The sequence below is a fragment of the Apodemus sylvaticus genome, chromosome 17, assembly GCF_947179515.1.
Source record: "Apodemus sylvaticus chromosome 17, mApoSyl1.1, whole genome shotgun sequence".
Lineage (NCBI taxonomy): Eukaryota > Metazoa > Chordata > Mammalia > Rodentia > Muridae > Apodemus > Apodemus sylvaticus.
Genome location: NC_067488.1, coordinates 69019090 through 69036624, shown reverse-complemented (window position 1 = coordinate 69036624; position 17535 = coordinate 69019090). Strand labels below are relative to the sequence as shown.

Genomic DNA, 17535 nt, shown 5'->3' with positions numbered 1-17535 from the left:
CAACAGACTAAAGGTGTGCCAGGCCTTGGTCCCCTTCCAGTATGTAGCCCTGGGACCTTCCTGAGCCAGCCTCCTGCGGAGCCTGGTTTTCATTATATAAGGTGACGAAGTCATTAAGTGCCAAGGCAAGAAGAGGCAAAATTCTGCTAGAGGGGTCAGAGAAGGAGAGGGCAGCCAACCAACCTGTCCCCTGACCTCCTTCATGGCCAGTGGTGGGGGAGGGGAGGCAAGGCTCCTCAGGATCCAGAGCTGCAACAGTAGGAACTAGAGGTGGGGAGTTGGGGGTGTCTTGGCCAGATAATAAGCAATTGTTAATGTGATCCATATGAATCCTGACTGGCCTCTCTGTTTAACAGGATGATAATGGTGGTGGGGGTGGGGGGAGAATGCAGGTCTGTGGAGAAGGAAAGGAGCAAAGTCCTACCCGGACTTGGGGGGTTAGAGAGGGTCGCCAAGGAGAAGGGAAGAAAGAAAGGAGGAACTGAGCCGCTGGGGGCAGGGGTGGGGGGGAGGGGCCTCCACCACCCAGGAGGGCAGAGCTTCTTGCCCAGAGTGACTGGATTCCAGGTTTTGCGGACCACCCGGTCAAAGTCTTCACAAAGCTCCTTTTCCTCACCCAACCAGCATTTATGGGTACCCAGACGGTACAAAGTACACTGTGAGGCAGGCGCGTTGGAGGCAGAGCCTGGTTTGGACACAGCCACAGTGAAAACGATACAGGTGCAGTGCTACGAGGCCGTGCTGGAGGGAGGGGCGAGTGACAAAATGGGGGCTCTGGGGAGGCTACACAGGGGGGTATGTGGCATCCTAGCTGGGCCTTGAAGAATGAGGACGTTGTGGCAAGACCGGGACAATGGAGAAGGCATTTGGCTGAAGGAACAGCAGGAGCAAAGGCAGAGAGGCGTGAAATTGCGTGGAGAGCCTGAGATTCAGCAATAAAGCGGCGGCCAGGCAGGGGAGGGGGGGAGGGACTCTTGGTCCATAAAAAGCTGCGGCCATGGATGACCAGGAGGCAGGCAGGAATGGACTCTGGAATACCACACGGGGGCCTGGGTTCCTCTCTCTTGCCCTCCTTTTCCCTGCCTTGATCTGGCTGTGAACCGGAATTGTCTGAGGGCCAAAGAATGGAGACCCACCGCATCCCTGGTCATCCAGCCCCTCTCCTACTCCTAGAGACAGTGAGAAGGAGCAACTCCAATCCTGCCTTTCAACTAAACTCCCGTTGGCCCAAAAGGGTTTCCCTCAGAAGACCGTACAGTAAGGGCATGAGGGTCGCCTCTGGCTGCTGCGGGCACCAGTGGAATCAAGTAGAAATAAATGAAATGGTGCTAAATGTGGGTAAGGGCGATTTACGAGGCCTGTCCTGTCACACCGCCCTCCCGGGCCATCCAAGCAAGACCCTCCCCTTTCTTCGGGCGACTGAGAAAGTCCTGCCCCGCCCCCCTGCCCATAGCTCAGGGTGGTCGAAAACCCGCGGATCCTGGAGCACCGCAGATCGCCACCCTCTTGCACCCCGTTACGGCTGTCCCTAGGGGCGGGACTAAAACCCAGAGAAGGACGTTCGCACCCTGCCTAGGGGTGCTGGGGGCGGGGGAGGGGGGGTGGAACGGGAGGTTCCGGAAGGATGCTCAGGGGTTTCGGATGGGATTCGGGCAGGGTCCAAAACTACCCAGTACAGTCAGAGGTCTTTGGACTGCAGCATCTCCAGGCCCACTCCAAATACTAGGTGGCTCCAGGGGAGGTGTCAAACCCCGGGAACCGAGAAGCTCCCAGACTGTAAACCTAAAGTGGGAAGGGGAGCAGATCCCCACTCCTAGCTAGCTACTGGGTTGAAAGCAAGGAGCCCGCTCAGCCTCTACTGCCGGTGCGGACAACACAAACATTCTTCCGTCCTCTATTCTCCTCCAAATTAGGTATCCATGGAGACAGGGCCGGCAGCCTGACAGCCCCACGGCCTAATCCTGATTTAGTGACCGTCCCTTTAACAGCCCACCCACCCGCCCACCCACCCCTGCACTCCGGGCCTCAGCGGGGCGCAGGCTCCAGGCTGCTCTCGCTCTCTCCGGAGCTGACCGCTCACAGGCCCTCCGCCAGCCGGAACCACTGGACCAGAGAGGTCCCGGAGGAAGCCAACATCTATTAAGCTCTTACTGTGTGCCCAACAATCTACAGGGGGCCCTCTACCAAGGGTCTGGAAGTGGGAATTTCTGCATAGACCATAAGGCTCTAGGAGTGGGGAAGTTTAAGAGAGCTCTGAGCTCTGGCTCTCGCAAGAGCTGGGAACTCCGAGGGGCTCCGGGTAACCAATGGCCCACTAGTGAAAGTAAGCTCAGCTTCGTGCAACATCCCAACTCTGAGCTGGGACTGCTGTCCCGGCCTGAGGAGAAATGAAGGGCGGGTGCGTTAAGGGCCGAAATGGCCTCAGTCTCCTGTCACTGCCCCGTCACGATGCTGGGGAATCTCCAGGCCAGTAACCCAGCCCCCACCCCCTCCCGCACACACAGGGGCCGCTGGACAAAGACCTGACGGAGTGGGAGGGGCCTGCGGGCCGGCCCTCGGGCTCAGGCCGCCCGATCCTTCTGGGACCCGAACCCGCAAATCCTGGCTCCCTCTCCCCAAGCCCGCAGACTCCCCAGAGCCCGCCGCGCACTAACACCATCTCCTCCGCTCCAGACCGGGCGGTGAAGCGGGTGCCCGTCGGCGGCCGAGGGGCGATCTCATCGCTGGTCGTCCCCCCGCCCCCGTCCTCCAGGGAAATGACCCTGGGCTCCCACGCACCCTCTCGGGTCTCTCCCGGCCTTGCCCTCCGACCTCCGCCTAGTAGGACCCTCTGCCCTTCAGCCCCCGCCCTCTCCGGGCCTCTCGCGGCCCCGCGCCCGCGGACAAAGCTCTGGACATCGGACCGCACAGTCGCCACCCCCCTGACCCCCGCCGGCCCGCGCGCTCCCGCGCCTGCCCCCTCCCTGGCCTGCGACGCGTACCTCGGCATCCCGGCCGGGTCCTAGGTGAGTGTGCGCGGCCTGGGGGGGCGTCCGGCCCAGGGACCGGGGCGGGAGCGCGGGCCGGGGGCGACGGGCCAGGGCTGGGGGTCAGCGGCGCTCACCATCCTGGGGCCGCTGCTGCTGCGGCTGCTGCGGCCGCCGCGGCCGGGAGCGGGACTGGGCAGTGGGGGTGGCCGGACAAGGGGCGGCCCAGGCTCCCCCCGCAGGCAGGACCCCCACCCCGCCTCCCCTTGCCCGCCCCCAGCGCCCTCCCTCCGGGCCCGCGTCCCGCCCCTCCCAGCGCCCCGCCCCCGCCCCGCTCGCCCGGCCCCTCGCGGCCGCCTCGCTGCCCCGCCTCTCCCTCCCCGGGCTCGAAAATAAATTAGCCACCCGGGGGAAAAAGAGCAAATGACCCTCGGTGCGAGCGTGTCCTTGCGCCACTCTCAGGCCGCTCGCCCGCTCCCGCCTCCCCTGCCGTCGGAGCGGGAAGTTGCGCTGGGGGTGGAGGCCGGCCTGGAGGCGGGGAGACCCGAGAGGCCGGACGGGCGCGGAGGCCAGGACTGAGCTCCTGGCTGCCCTGAGTGGCCGCTGGCTGTGAGCCGCTTCCTGGGTCGAAGGGCAAAGGGGAAGGCGGCTGGCCAGACCCGCCCCTCCGCTGCCTGGCCGGGACCACCTCTACTAGGACGCCTGTGGACTCTGGCCGGGCCTGGGCGCGCAGAGCAACCACAGCGTGCAGGATGCCCCTGGCAGGGCTCATAGCCGGGCGAGGGCACTGTCTCTGCACAGGTGCCACAGAACAGTGTGTGTGTGTGTGTGTGTGTGTGTGTGTGTGTGCGCGCTTGCGCGCCCGCGCGCACCATCGAAGCAGCGGACTCGGTGGTGGAATGATCACACTGGAGAGCTTGCCCAAAGAGACCACAGTCACCCTGGGCCCACCCGCACCTACTGATAAGGAGCCCCAGTCACTAGTGGGCTTACAGGTGACCAGAGGAATTTGCATTGAGGCACTCTCAGTCTAGAGTTGGCACCGTTTTGAACAGGCGTCTCAGAGCTTCGGTGGTAATAAAGGCCAAGACTCCCTCGACCTTAGGAGGCCATGGCACAGGCGCGATGCTTGTGGTGGAGGTTCTGGAGAAGCCCAGAGAGTCAAGTGGTTCCGTGACCAGCATTTCCCACCCATAGGTCGTGCTTCGGGGCTCTGCCGCCACCCTTTCTGGAACTTCCTTTCCTTCCGGGTGGCAGTTCAGCAGGAACGTGCATAGGACACGACACACGCTGGAGGGGCTTCCTCTAACCGGCACAACAGGCCTCTGACCTCCAAGTCTGGTAGAATTCTAAAGACTATCTCTTCATATGTGATCACGTTTCCGGAGTCTCAAGGATCCCACAGACCCAGGTAGCTCTGCAGATGCCAGGGAAGGGCACAGACCGCCAATCATCCTTTTTCTCTTTTCTTTTAAATAGTCTAAATATGGGGGAAAGACAAGTATCCAATAAAGTTCTGAAATTCATCAAGACCAGGGGCTTTTCCGGCCCCAGAACTTTCCTGTTTGTAAACCACCTTCCCGTTCTTACCCACCCACACCCCTGACACAGATCAGGGATGCGCCAAGACTCAGGAGTGCTGAGTCAGGCCCCCAGCATCGTAATCAAAAAGAAGGGGTGCAAACAGCTACAGTCGCCATCTTAGCAGGGCAGAGGCTGTGACAAAACAAGAAACTGATTAAATGTGGTCTTTCTTCACTGTTAGGACATCTCCGAGGCCAGAGAGAAGAGATTTTTTTGGGAGCACTGAGAAAAACCTGATCTGGAGTCCCTGCACCCCTGATCTCTGTACCCCCAGCCCTTGCAGGCGCCCATGAGGGCCAATGTCTACCGGAGCCGAGCAGAGATACCTCGGTCATCCGGAATTGCGCCAGGATGCTAAGACTGGCTGGCCTAGCTGATGGGTGGCCCTGGTTCTAAGAAGAGGTGGTGCCTTTTGAGGCACCAGCTTAAAGGAATGTTAATGTCTGCCTAGAGACAAAGCCTTCCAGTGTCAGGATCTCAGGAGAGCGTCCTCACGCCTCATCGGGTGCACGCTGCAGAAGCCTTCGCGAGGCCCCACAGGCCAGCCCAGCAACTTGGCCTATCAGGTACCTCTGATTCTTAGGTGGTTATGGGTCATAATAAGGGCTTTAGTTAGCAGGTGAGCGGAGCCTAGTCACGCCCCCTTCACTTACACCCTGTCCAGTGCCCAGGCAATGAAGTATCACTTTCCTTCCCCGAGCTCATTAAGGTCCTGTTAATACATCACCTCAAAGCTGACACACACTCAGTCTTTGCAAATGGCCTTTCATCATATCTCCATTCTTGGACTTTCTGGGGGGCTAATCTCTGAGGGCTCCTGTTTGACCCCTCTCCTATCTGCCCTCAGGCAAGGAGATCTGTGCCCTGCAAGGCCCCTGCTGAGGTCACTGGGAGCCTCCCAGGGCAGGTCAATTGCCCACAGTGGATTGGATAATAATAGTGGTAACGACAGCTAAAGCTCCGCTCTTTCAGACCCTCCACCCTTTGCAGCCATTTGGTTTCCATCACTTCCAGCACAGAGTACCTACCCACTGCCACCCACCCCAGGAACAGGGGCTACGCTTGGTGTGTGGCTAGGTACTAACAACTGCGTGTGAGTCTGTGTGCATGGCTGAAAGAGCTCGTGTATACAGGAGTGGGTGGGTACATCTTGGCCCAGAGATGTGTGTCAGTGCTTTCCAACACCATGCAGAATGCCTCCCACCCACTGGAAGGCCTTCAGAGAGAAGCAGGAGGGCCAGGCCCAGGGAACCCAGGAGCAGGTGGGGCAAGGAAAGAAAGCAGAGGCCCCAGGGAAGGATGGGTGGAAGCAGGAAGAAATGGAAAGGAGGAAGCGGAAAGGGCGGGAGCTCTCTTTCTCCTAGGGCTTCTGCTGGCCCCTCAGGAGTCACTGTGGGCAGGACAGGAAGGAAGCCTGTCCTGGCCGGGAGGACAGGGAGTGTGCCCAGAGGACACCACACCCCACCAGCTGCTGCCCGGACTTGCCGCCGGTTGGGCTCAGGCTGCTCTGGCTACAAATGTTAAGTGCCAGTCTTTTGGGATTTGGGGTTCAGCCTTGAAGGCCCAGCTGACAAAGTCACCTCCATCGCCAAAGCCCTGCTGCCCATGCCCCACCCTCAAGACCCTCCCAGCCATGCCTTACCCCACTGCTGTTTTTAAACTTAAACCAGTGCCCCTCCTACCAGCCCCCCTTCAAACTGGGGCTAAGCCGGCATCCCCTGGGAATTAGAAAATGCACTCTTTACTTTCTGATAACTCTGTCGGGCCGTTGGAGAGGAGTTCCTATTTCACCTCCACATGCCTAACTCAGGGGAACCCTAGAACCCCACACTCAGAATGCTCAACTTGAGTACAGCTGTTGCTGTGTAGACGGAGGTCCCCCCATCCTACAGCACAGCTGTTGCTGTGTAGACGGAGGTCCCCCATCCTAGAGCACAGCTGTTGCTGTGTAGACGGAGGTTCCCCCCATCCTACAGCACAGCTGTTGCTGTGTAGACGGAGGTCCCCCCCATCCTAGAGCACAGCTGTTGCTGTGTAGACGGAGGTCCCCCATCCTACAGCACAGCTGTTGCTGTGTAGATGAAGGTCCCCCCATCCTAGAGCACAGCTGTTGCTGTGTAGACGGAGGTCCCCCCATCCTACAGCACAGCTGTTGCTGTGTAGACGGAGGTCCCCCCATCCTACAGCACAGCTGTTGCTGTGTAGACGGAGGTCCCCCATCCTACAGCACAGCTGTTGCTGTGTAGACGGAGGTCCCCCCATCCTACAGCACAGCTGTTGCTGTGTAGACGGAGGTCCCCCATCCTACAGCACAGCTGTTGCTGTGTAGACGGAGGTCCCCCCATCCTAGAGCACAGCTGTTGCTGTGTAGACGGAGGTCCCCCATCCTACAGCACAGCTGTTGCTGTGTAGACGGAGGTCCCCCCGTCCTACAGCACAGCTGTTGCTGTGTAGACGGAGGTCCCCCCGTCCTACAGCACAGCTGTTGCTGTGTAGACGGAGGTCCCCCCGTCCTAGAGCACAGCTGTTGCTGTGTAGACGGAGGTCCCCCCATCCTAGAGCACAGCTGTTGCTGTGTAGACGGAGGTCCCCCATCCTACAGCACAGCTGTTGCTGTGTAGACAGAGGTCCCCCATCCTACAGCACAGCTGTTGCACCAGCAGCTTGAATTGACCCCACTTTGTGTCTCTAGTCCCACAGAACTCAGCAACATCCACGTTATTTGAACACTTCCAGATCTGAGCATAGAATCTTATTTTCCTACTCCTATTCAACCTTCAGAACCCAACATAGATGAGCATGTGAAACCCTGTGGTTAGTAACTCCAAACCAGCCCTCCTCTAAGGTCTTTTCCTGGAAAGTTGTACACACTGAGTCAGATCTCTGCTTTCACGAGCGTCCCTCTCACTCCCCCATCCCTACTCCCCCCCACCCTCTCCCACCCCACCCCACCCCCATCTCCATCTCCATTTACCCCCACCCCTGTCCATTCTAAGGCAGAACCCACCCCTGCAGGACCACACCCTCTTAACACGCCAGTCCCTGGAGACCCACAGGAAGTCTCTCCTCTCTTACAAAGTTTACAAACCCAGGACAGGGTGGAGAATTAGAAAACCAGTTTGCATAGAAAGTCCCTTGCCCCTGCTTTGCCCTCTGGGGCTGGGCCTGATCGGAAAGTCTCAGTACATCTGGTTGTACTTAAAAGCCAACTAGTAATGTAGTGGACTGCACCTCCTGCTCAGCCTCCTCCCTTCTAACCCGGCCCTCTGCTCCCGCCTCCAGCCTCAGAGGAGCGGGGCTTAGCAAAGCCCAGGAGGTTGAACCCAACTCTACCAGAGCTGTGGTGCCTTGGCGCTGTGGTTCTGAGGTGCCGTGGGGCCGTGATGCCATGCTGTTGTGGTACTGTGCTCCCTGGGCCACCACGGAGCTACCTCAGGCCCTGAATACCTTGTCCACATGGGCCAGCTCTAGACCTGTTCTCATCCCGGACAATACAACGCCAAGAAAACACCTGGTCCTGAAGCAACTTCAGCCGTCAGCCATTTTCCACAAGCCTTTGCAAAATATTGAAGGGTGACAGAGAAGAGCCTAAATAAGTAGTATGTGTCTGTAATCCCAGCTACTCCAGGAACAGAGGCAGGAGGATTGCTTAAGTCCTAGAACTTGAGACCAGCCTGAGCAGCATAGTGAGACCCTGTCCCAAAAAATAAGAGAGAGGATCTTGGGAAAAGAAAGAAAGAACAGAGTGGACCCACCAAGATGGGCCTCAAAAGACTCCAGATTCTAGTAGACAGCACCTACCGGTGCGTCCAGAGCAGTGGGTGCAGCATGGGGTTGGGGGCAGGCAGTACAAGAAGGCAGATAGACCTGCACATGACTATAACCTCAACATGAGGCAGAGGCAGAGGCAGAGGCAGAGGCAGAGGCAGAGGCAGAGGCAGAGGCAGAGGCAGAGGCAGAGGCAGGAGGATCACTGCATGTTCGGGCCAGTCTTATGTACACAGATAATCAGTCTACAAAGAGAGATACTGTCTCAAGAAAACAGTAGAAGTGCAGCTACGGTGTAAAGACCAGGACTTGGGGTGCAGTAAAGGTTGCAGCCCCCTCGTCTGGGTGTAGAAGCTCTTTGGAAAGTGCTGAGTGGCCATTATCAGCCTCAAAGTTACTATCTGCTGCTCCGCTTAGCCCAGGCTAGCTTTCAACTCACAGCAATCTGCTGTCTCGGCCTCCTGAGTGCTGGAATTACAGTTGAATGTTACCATAGCTGGCTCTATGTTGTAAAGTCCAGGGTTTGTGTTCCTGTACATGTATGTGTGTGCAGGTACCTGTGTGTGTGTGTGTGTGTGTGTGTGCAGGTATCTGTATGTGTGTGCAGGTACCTGTGTATGTGTGTATATCTACACATGTGTGTGCAGATATCCGTGTATGTGTGTGCACATGGAGATTGGAGGTTGATGTCCAGTGTCTTTCTCAATCTTTGTCCACCGTTTGGTTGTTGTTGTTTTTGTTTTTGTTGTTGTTGTTGTGGGTGTCTCATTATGTAGCCCTAGCCAGCCTAGAGCTCACTATGTAGACCAGGCTGGCCTAGAACCCACAGAATCCTCCTACTGCGCCTCCTCTGTGCTGTCATTGAAAGTGTGTGTCTTCAGAGCTGGAGAGATGGCTCAGCGACTACAAGCACTGACTGCTCTTCCAGAGGTCCTGAGTTCAAATCTCAGCAACCACACGGTGGCTCACAACCATCTGTATTAGAATCTGATACCCTCTTCTGGTGTGTCGGAAGACAGCTACAGTGTACTCATAAAAAAACAAAAACAACCCCAAAGCAATAAACTAAAAGAAGGGTGTGTCTTCACACCTACACTTGGCTTCTATCTTGTCTTTTGAGAAAGAGTCCCTCACTGAACTTGGAGATCAGTGGTTGGCTACTAAGCTCTAGAGAGTTCTATCAGCACTGGGATTACACGCATGTGCCACCAGGTCTGGCTTTTTATGTGGGAGCTGGGCATCTAAATTCATACCCTTGTATTTGCACAGCCACCACTTTACTGAATGAGCCTTCTCCCCAGCCCCTGAAGTGACCTCTTCACGCCCTGAGGAACAGGAGCCATTATGGAGAAATGCCTATGAGGGACATTGGTAGAACAAACTATATCCAGGGTCCACACTCACACACTCACACACTCACACACACATCTACACACACTCAGACACACATGCACACACACAAATTCACATACACATACAAACACACATATACTTACACACTCGCATCCACACACATGCACACACACATCCACATACACTCACACACACACACATACACATCCACAAACACACCCACACACACACACAAATCAACACACACACTCACACACACATCAACACACATGCTCACACACACACACATACACACATACACTCACACACACACACACACACATCTACACACACACATCCACAAATACACCCACACATACACAAAAATCAACACACACACTCACACACACATCAACACACATGCTCACACACACACATACACACATACACTCACACACAAAAATCAACACACACACACTCACACACACAGTTTGGTTGCACAAGTAATTTTAAAAATCTCATAAGCCGGGCAGTGGTGGCACACGCCTGTAATCCCAGCACTCTGGGAGGCAGAGGCAGGCGGATTTCTGAGTTCGAGGCCAGCCTGGTCTACAGAGTGAGTTCCAGGACAGCCAGGGCTATACAGAGAAACCCTGTCTCGAAAAAACCAAATCCAAAAAAAAAAAAAAAAATCTCATAAAAATCAGATGTTAATAAACACGAAAGTAAAAAAAAATTAAAATTCAAACACCTTTAATCCCATTACCAAAAAGTAAACAATGGTAATTTTTGTAGCTGCCAAACATGTGGGTGTGTATGTGTGTGTCCATGCTTGTGAACATACAAATGTGTAGAGAGATTGGCTATACACTTCTGCAATCTGCTTTTCTGATCAACAAATATTTTGAACACCTTTTCTTGTCTAATGCTGTTGATGACAGTGTAATGGGGCAGATGTCACACATTCACAAGAGTTAACTTTCCTTTGCTGTTGAAAACTTTTTCTCAGAAACAAAATGTTTTTAACGGAATTCTTTTTTAAAGCTTTAAAAACATGAAGCCAGACAGTGGTGGCGCACGCCTTTAATCCCAGCACTTGGGAGGCAGAGACAGGCAGATTTCTGGTTTTGAGGCCAGCCTGGTGTAAAGAGTGAGTTCCAGGACAGCCAGGGCTATACAGAGAAACCCTTGAAAAACATACTAATAAATAAAAATATGTATCATGTGTGTGTGCACCTGAGTGCCACGGTGCACGAGTCAGAGGGCCGACCCTTCCAGGAAGGGTCGACTCCGTCAGGCTTGGCACCAAATGTGATTACCTACTAAACAATGTGGTTACCTGTCTCAGAAACAAAATCTAGATGAGGAAAAAAATTGTAGTCCACCTATGAGGGAGGGAGACTGGGAATACCTCTTAGCTGAGGAGTCACCCAGCCCAGGCCTCTGCCCACTGCCCTGCCAGGTGCTCCAGGCAGCCTCCCAGACTGGCCTTGGAATGTGGCATGCCCCCCAAGGCCTACGCCTCTGAGAGGCTGGGAGAACTGCCCAAGAGGACCAACGGTGGTGGCCCTGGCCTAGGCACCAGGGATTCTGAGTGTGAAGGTGGTTTCAGGAACACACCTTCACTGAGCCCTGGGTCAAGTTGCACCAGGTCTCAAAGCGGGAAGTGGAGTGCTCAGCACTGGGAGTGGGGTGGCAGCTGAGTGATCCCCACTAACACGCAACACCGGCAGCCCTGCCCCCTCAGAAGGCCACTGCTAACTGACTGTACAAGCGAGACTCAGATTGCCACCTCGACCGGCTTTGGAATCAGACCAATCAACCAAATACTGGCCTGCTGGACCTGTGAACTTAATACCCTGTGCCTCGACAGACCTATCTCCCTCTGCCTTCTCATTGGCCGACTAAAGCCTTCTTGACGGACACCCTCTCCCTCTATCTTCTCATTGGCCGACTAAAGGCTGTGCCTCCTGATCTACCCCTACTCCTCCTGCTCAGAGCAGCACGCACCTCCCCTGCCTCAGAGTGGAGCGGGTTGCTAGTAGGCACCTGGTAGGCATGGGAAAGTTCCCCTCTGCAGGTTTCTAGCTACCCTTCTGTTTGCAGAAAAGCCGCCGCCGTTGTTACTCTGCAACCCCAAAAAAGATTTGAGAGCAAATAAAAGTTGAAACAGAAAAATTGTCAGGTCTCATCTTATTTTTGTTTGAGAAATGCAGGCGTTTCCAAGGTAGCCAGGGCTGGAAATTCCTGGAGCCTAGGAATAAGGCCTCTTGCCTTGCACGGGAAGAATCCCCAAGCTCAATCCCTAGGACCTGATCCCCTCCCTTCACTCACACACACACACACACACACACACACACACACACACACACACACAGAGAGAGAGAGAGAGAGAGAGAGAGAGAGAGAGAGAGAATAATAAACACTCTATTGGAAAATTCGGACAGTGGTCAGTGTGGATGTTTAAATACTTTTGAGCTGTTTTCCACCAATCCTATGTGCCCCTCACACTCCACTCGTCTATCCTCCTGTCTCTGTTCTCCCTCGACCACCCATTTCCTATAGGGTCCTGGCTTAAAACACTCTACACCAAGTTCCAGCAACACCCCCTCAGTGGCTTAGCCCATAAAACAAACACTTAACCAGAATTCAACCCACCAGGCACCACTAATGTTAAAAAAGCTATAGGGGAGATGGCTCAGTGGTTAAGAGCACTGACTACTCTTCCAGAGATCCTGAGTTTGATTCCTGCCAACCACATGGTGGCTCACAACCATCTTTAAAGGGATCCAATACCCTCTTCTGGGGTGGGGGGGGGGGGGCCTGAAGACAACTACAATGTCACTCACATACATTAAAATAAATAAATAATTTCAAAAAAAAAGCACGACTACTTTATTTTTTTGACAAATACATTTTAAGATTGTTTATTTATTTTGTGTATATAAGTACACTGTCGCTGTCTTCAGACACACCAGAAGAGGACATCAGATCCCATTGCAGATGGTTGTAAGCCACATGGTATGGTTGCTGGGATTTGAACTCAGGACCTCTGGAAGAGCAGTCGGTACTCTTCACTGCTGAGCCATCTCCCCAGCCCCACATGACTACTTTATATTTGTTGGAAAGGAAAGCCAATTAAACTGACTAGGATTCCATATCACTTATTAAAAAGACTTTTCAAAGTAAATGCGACTCTCCATTGCTGGACCCTGTGAGCTGCCTCGATAGACGTGAATTCTGTCTCCAGCCCAGCCCCTTCCACTCCGTCCTTAAGTGCATCTGAAAACGGGCTCCTCACTTTTCAAAATATCTATTTATATAATTATTTATTTGAGTTGGTACATGTTTGTGGCATAGCTCAGAGGGTAAATTTTGAGTCTGTTCTTCCCTCAGACTAAGCCCTGGGAGTCCAACTCAAGTTACCAGACTCAGCAGCAATCACCTTTGCCCACTGAGCCAGTTCAGCTGCCCGAGTGTGTGGGCATGCTCGCTCTCACTCACCTGTAATCCCAGCACTTGGGAGGCAGAGGCAGGAGGATTTCTAAATTCAAGGCCAGCTTGGTCTACAGAGTGAGTTCCAGGACAGCCAGGGCTACACAAAGAAACCCTGTCTAGAAAAAACAAAAGACAAAAACAAAAAACAAAACCCTTATCCTAGTCAGGACAGGAGCTGTTGTCATGCTTAGTGAGTGCGCCTCAAAGTTAACCAAACCAAAAAGGATTAAGTAAGACAAGAAAGGTTTCACAGGGGCAGCGGTGGCACACGCCTATAATCGCAGCACTCTGGGAGGCAGAGGCATGTGGATTTCTGAGTTCAAGGCCAGCCTGGTCTACAGTGGGAGTTCCAGGACAGCCAGGGCTACACAGAGAAACCCTGTCTCGGAAAAAAAAAACAAAAAAAAAAAACAAATCCAAAAAAACCAAAAGAAAGAAAGAAAGAAAGAAAGAAAGAAAGAAAGAAAGAAAGAAAGAAAAAAGAAAAAAGAAAAACAGCTTTCTCGTGTTCAGTCTGGTCCCTGGAATCACCTTAAAGCCCTGCGCCGCAGGCACCCCCCTTTTATGCAGATCCCTGAACCCTCGGGAAGACTGATTGATGAACTTTGTGATCGGACATTCCTGAAGTGCACTGTACAATATAACTGTCCATTGCTGGATAAAAAGTTTCCCCAAAGGGGCTGGTGAGATGGCTCAGCGGGTTAAGAGCACTGACTACTCTTCCAAAGGTCCTGAGTTCAAATCCCAGCAACCACATGGTGGCTCACAACCATCCTAACAAGATCTGATGCCCTCTTCTGGAGTGTCTGAAGACAGCTACAGTGTACTTACATATAATAATAAATAAATCTTTAAAAAAAAAAGTTTCCCCAAACTTAACAGTTTTAGACAGCAAACATTTTATTCTCGAAGGGGCAGCGGCACGGGAGTCTGAGTTGCCTGGCTCTGGCTCACCGTGGCCTCTTGTAAAACCGTACACAAGCCGTGTCCTGCCAGGATCTGGAGAGTCTATTTCCAAGGACATTCCTGTGGCTGGTGGCAGACCTCGGTTCCCAGTTGGCATTGGCTGGGTGCCCGAGGTTTCTTGCAGTTTCTATGGACCTGTTTCCTCACGATGGAGATGCTGGCCCCGTTCAAATGGTTGATGCTGAGTCAGGACTAAGGTATCACAGTTAGTAACTGTCATTTGAGACACCAGGAACGCTAGCAAAGTCTTAGGGTTTCTATTGCTGCGATGAACCACCATACCCAAAGAGCAAGCTAGGAAGATCGGGTGTCTTTGACTTACACTTCCACAGCTCTGTTCATCATCAAAGGAGGTCAAGGCAGGAACACAAACAGGGCAGGAACATGGGGGCAGGAGCTGATGCAGAGGCCATGGAGGGGTGCTGCTTACTGGGTTGCTCACGATGGCTTGTTCAGCCTGGTTTTATTTTATTATTTATCTATTTATTTATTTATTTGTTTGTAGGACCCAGAACCCAGGGATGGCACTACCCACAAAGGCTAGACCCTCCCCTCTAAATCACTAATTAAGAAGATGCCCTACAGTTGGATCCCATGGAGACGGATTCTCAATTGACATTCCCTCCTCTCTGATAATTCTAGCTTGTGTGAAGTTGGCGTAAAACTACCCAACACAGCCACCAACGTCACGCATGCAGGAAAGGGGCTGACTCACTGGGGCATCCAGCTGGATAGTAAGATGCCACTGAATGTGAGATGTATACCAAATTTTACAGTGCTAAAAGGAAACCAGGTGTGGTCGCCCACACACCACAGTACCATCACACCATCAGCAGAGGGCTGATGCAGGAGGATTGCTACAAATTTGTTGACAGGCTAGGCTACAAAGGAGCTCCAAGCTAACTTTGGCTGTAGAATAAGACCCTGCCTTAGAACAAATAAATAGTAATAATACTAATAAAATGTGCTGGAATGTACAGTTGAGAGTTGGTGAGGCGGCGTGTCCCAGACATCCGGAGCATCAGGGGCTCCCAAATTGCTCTGTCTTTGCATTTGACACTGGGTGGTTCCCCTGAGGGTCGCTGTGTTAGCCAATTTTTATCACCGTGACAAAATCTCAGAGACAAATGATTTAGAGGGGAAAAAAAAGATTTATTTGGGTTCCTAATTTCAGAGTCTCTGCAGTAACTCAGCTGGGTTGTTTCCAGGTAAGTTACAGCGAGGAAAAACATAACTGTGTGTGCTAGAGCTCACTTCACAGGAACTGAGAGAGTCAGGAGGCCAGCGACAGGGGCACACCCCAGTGACCTGTTTCCTCTACGTTGTAAAACCTCTTCAGCTATGGTCAGGGTTCCGTGATTCAGTGGCCTCTCAGAGCTGCCACCAGCTAGGACCAGGCCTTCACCACATGAGCCTTTGGGGTATACTTCTCATTCAAACGGTAACCGTCACAACGTGCTGGTGTGATCATGGCGCATGTATTTACAATTCTTTCCAACAAAACCCCAGCGTCTCCTTGAGTTAGGGTTAGGGATGTGTTAGCTGAACTTGGGGTGATGCTTTAAAAGAAATCTGGAGGTAGAAGTGCTGGTGTGGGAACCCCACCCGAACCCAGGAGCCTATCACGTGATTTAATTCTCAAATTACATTCCAAAGTGCCTGGTGAAGCTCCAGACCCATGTTTTAACCCAAAGAGAGCAAAATGGAAGAACCAAAGCTGGCCCTCCCCAGGGGCCACTCTCCTAACAGCTCTGTCTCCCTGTGGCAAGGCACATCCACTCTTTTCTTTCTACAGTTAGTGTGTCTGCCTGGGGGTGGTACTCATGTCTGTGGAAGTGTGCATGTCTCTAGAGGGTGTGTGTGTGTGTGTGTGTGTGCTCGTGCCTGTGGAAGTGTGCATGCCTCTCTCTCTCTCTCTCTCTCTCTCTCTCTCTGTGTGTGTGTGTGTGTGTGTGTGTGTGCCCGTGCCTGTAGAAGTGGGCATGCTTCTGTATGTGAGGTGCTTGTGTCTGTGGAGTAAGAGGACATCATTTGGAGTCAGCTTTCCCCTCCCACCACATGGATTCTGGAGTCAGAACTCAGGTCACCAGGCTTGACCAAAAGTGCTGAGCCACCTTACACACCGAGCTATCTCAACAGCACACATTCCATCCTTAAGGCACAAGAGAGGAGAATGTATGCTGGGGCCACAGTGTCCTCCGTCGTCCTCTCTGGAGGGCTAGGATGACCAACAGTAATAGCGACTTGTGGCCATCGCTCCTGGAAAGAAAACGCAGACTGTATTCTCAAGGTGAACCGTCCATGATGAGGGGAAGCCACTGAGCTTACCCTGGGTCAGTCTCCTCTCTCCTGGTCTCCTTCAACCCTGGCCACCATGTTCTTTAGTGGAAGCCATGTCCCTACCCCACCGCAATGAATATTAACCTCTCTGAGGCTCCTCCATGAAATCCAGTTTCTGCCGCTTTCTGGCCCACAGGGGACCCAAGGCCTGCTTTGGGGCTGAGAGGCACAGGGGAGGGTCTTTGGAAAACTTTTAGAGGGCTTCTCAGTCCGAAAGGCACTTCCCTTTTTCCTGTTCTCTGATTTCCCCTGCTATCTACCTGACATATCTGAAACTGCGGCATCTACCCTGTGACTTTCAGAGATGTCAGTCATCAACACAAGCAAAAACCAACACAGAAGGGGTGGTAGAAAATAGGATGGAATATTCCTGGAATGGAATCTGTCTCGGATCAAAAGCAGAGGAACTACAAACCAGTGTCTGGACCCAGAGAGACAGGCACAAAGGATGGTACTTATTACTGTCCTGTAACAGAAAGAACATGCAAAGACCCCCTAGGGGAATGGAGAAGAGGCCAGCAGTTAACTGTGATGAGAACAAGGGAGAGACTGAATACTTGTGGACACAGTGTCAGCTCAACTCCTTGATGGGTACAGTTGGCTTGCCAGGCACAAATTAGTCAAAATCCATTGTTTTCTCAGTCTGTGTTTTGTACCATGTAAATTATTTTTTATAAAGTTCGTGATGGAGGCAGAGAGAGAGAGAGAGAGAGAGAGAGAGAGAGAGAGAGAGTCAGGAAGGCCTTGCCTTGTAAGTGTAAGAACCTGCATTAACCATCAGAACACACCTAAACACCAGAACGGCTGCACACTTGTAATCTCAGTGCTGTGGAGGAGGGATCCAGAGCATCCTTGGGGGGCTCAGTGGCTAGCAGCAGTGCTGACTTCTAGACCAATGAGGTACTGTCTCAAAACGGGGGCTGGAGAGATTGCTCAGTGGCCAAAAACACTCACTGTTCTTCTGAAGGTCCTGAGTTCAGTTCCCAGCACCTACACAGCGGCTCACACCGGTCAGATGCAGTCTTCTGGTGTGCAGACATACATGCAGATAAAATACCCATAAACATAAAAAACATATCTT

General features: G+C 53.0%; 1 protein-coding gene and 1 long non-coding RNA gene across 5 annotated transcripts in view; one reads left to right on the top strand and one right to left on the bottom strand.

Moving 5' to 3' along the window:
* Positions 1 to 3179, bottom strand: part of Fignl2 (fidgetin like 2) — a 28920-nt gene extending 25741 nt beyond the window's left edge. Inside the window, exon 1 of the mRNA XM_052161239.1 lies at positions 2982 to 3179. The gene's annotated coding sequence lies outside the window, so the exon portion shown is untranslated. The remainder of the gene's footprint in view (positions 1 to 2981) is intronic.
* Positions 2543 to 7472, top strand: LOC127667869 (uncharacterized). Of its 4 annotated transcripts, none has more exons than XR_007973952.1 (3): positions 2543 to 3005; positions 4164 to 4377; positions 4732 to 7472. It is a non-coding gene; the product is annotated as an uncharacterized LOC127667869 (long non-coding RNA). The 4 variants fall into 4 exon arrangements; XR_007973954.1 differs by lacking the exon at positions 2543 to 3005 and having other exon boundaries at positions 3645 to 4377; positions 4732 to 6467; positions 6678 to 7472; XR_007973953.1 differs by lacking the exon at positions 2543 to 3005 and having other exon boundaries at positions 3645 to 4377; positions 4732 to 6719; positions 6928 to 7472.
* The last annotated feature ends 10063 nt before the right edge of the window (positions 7473 to 17535 follow it).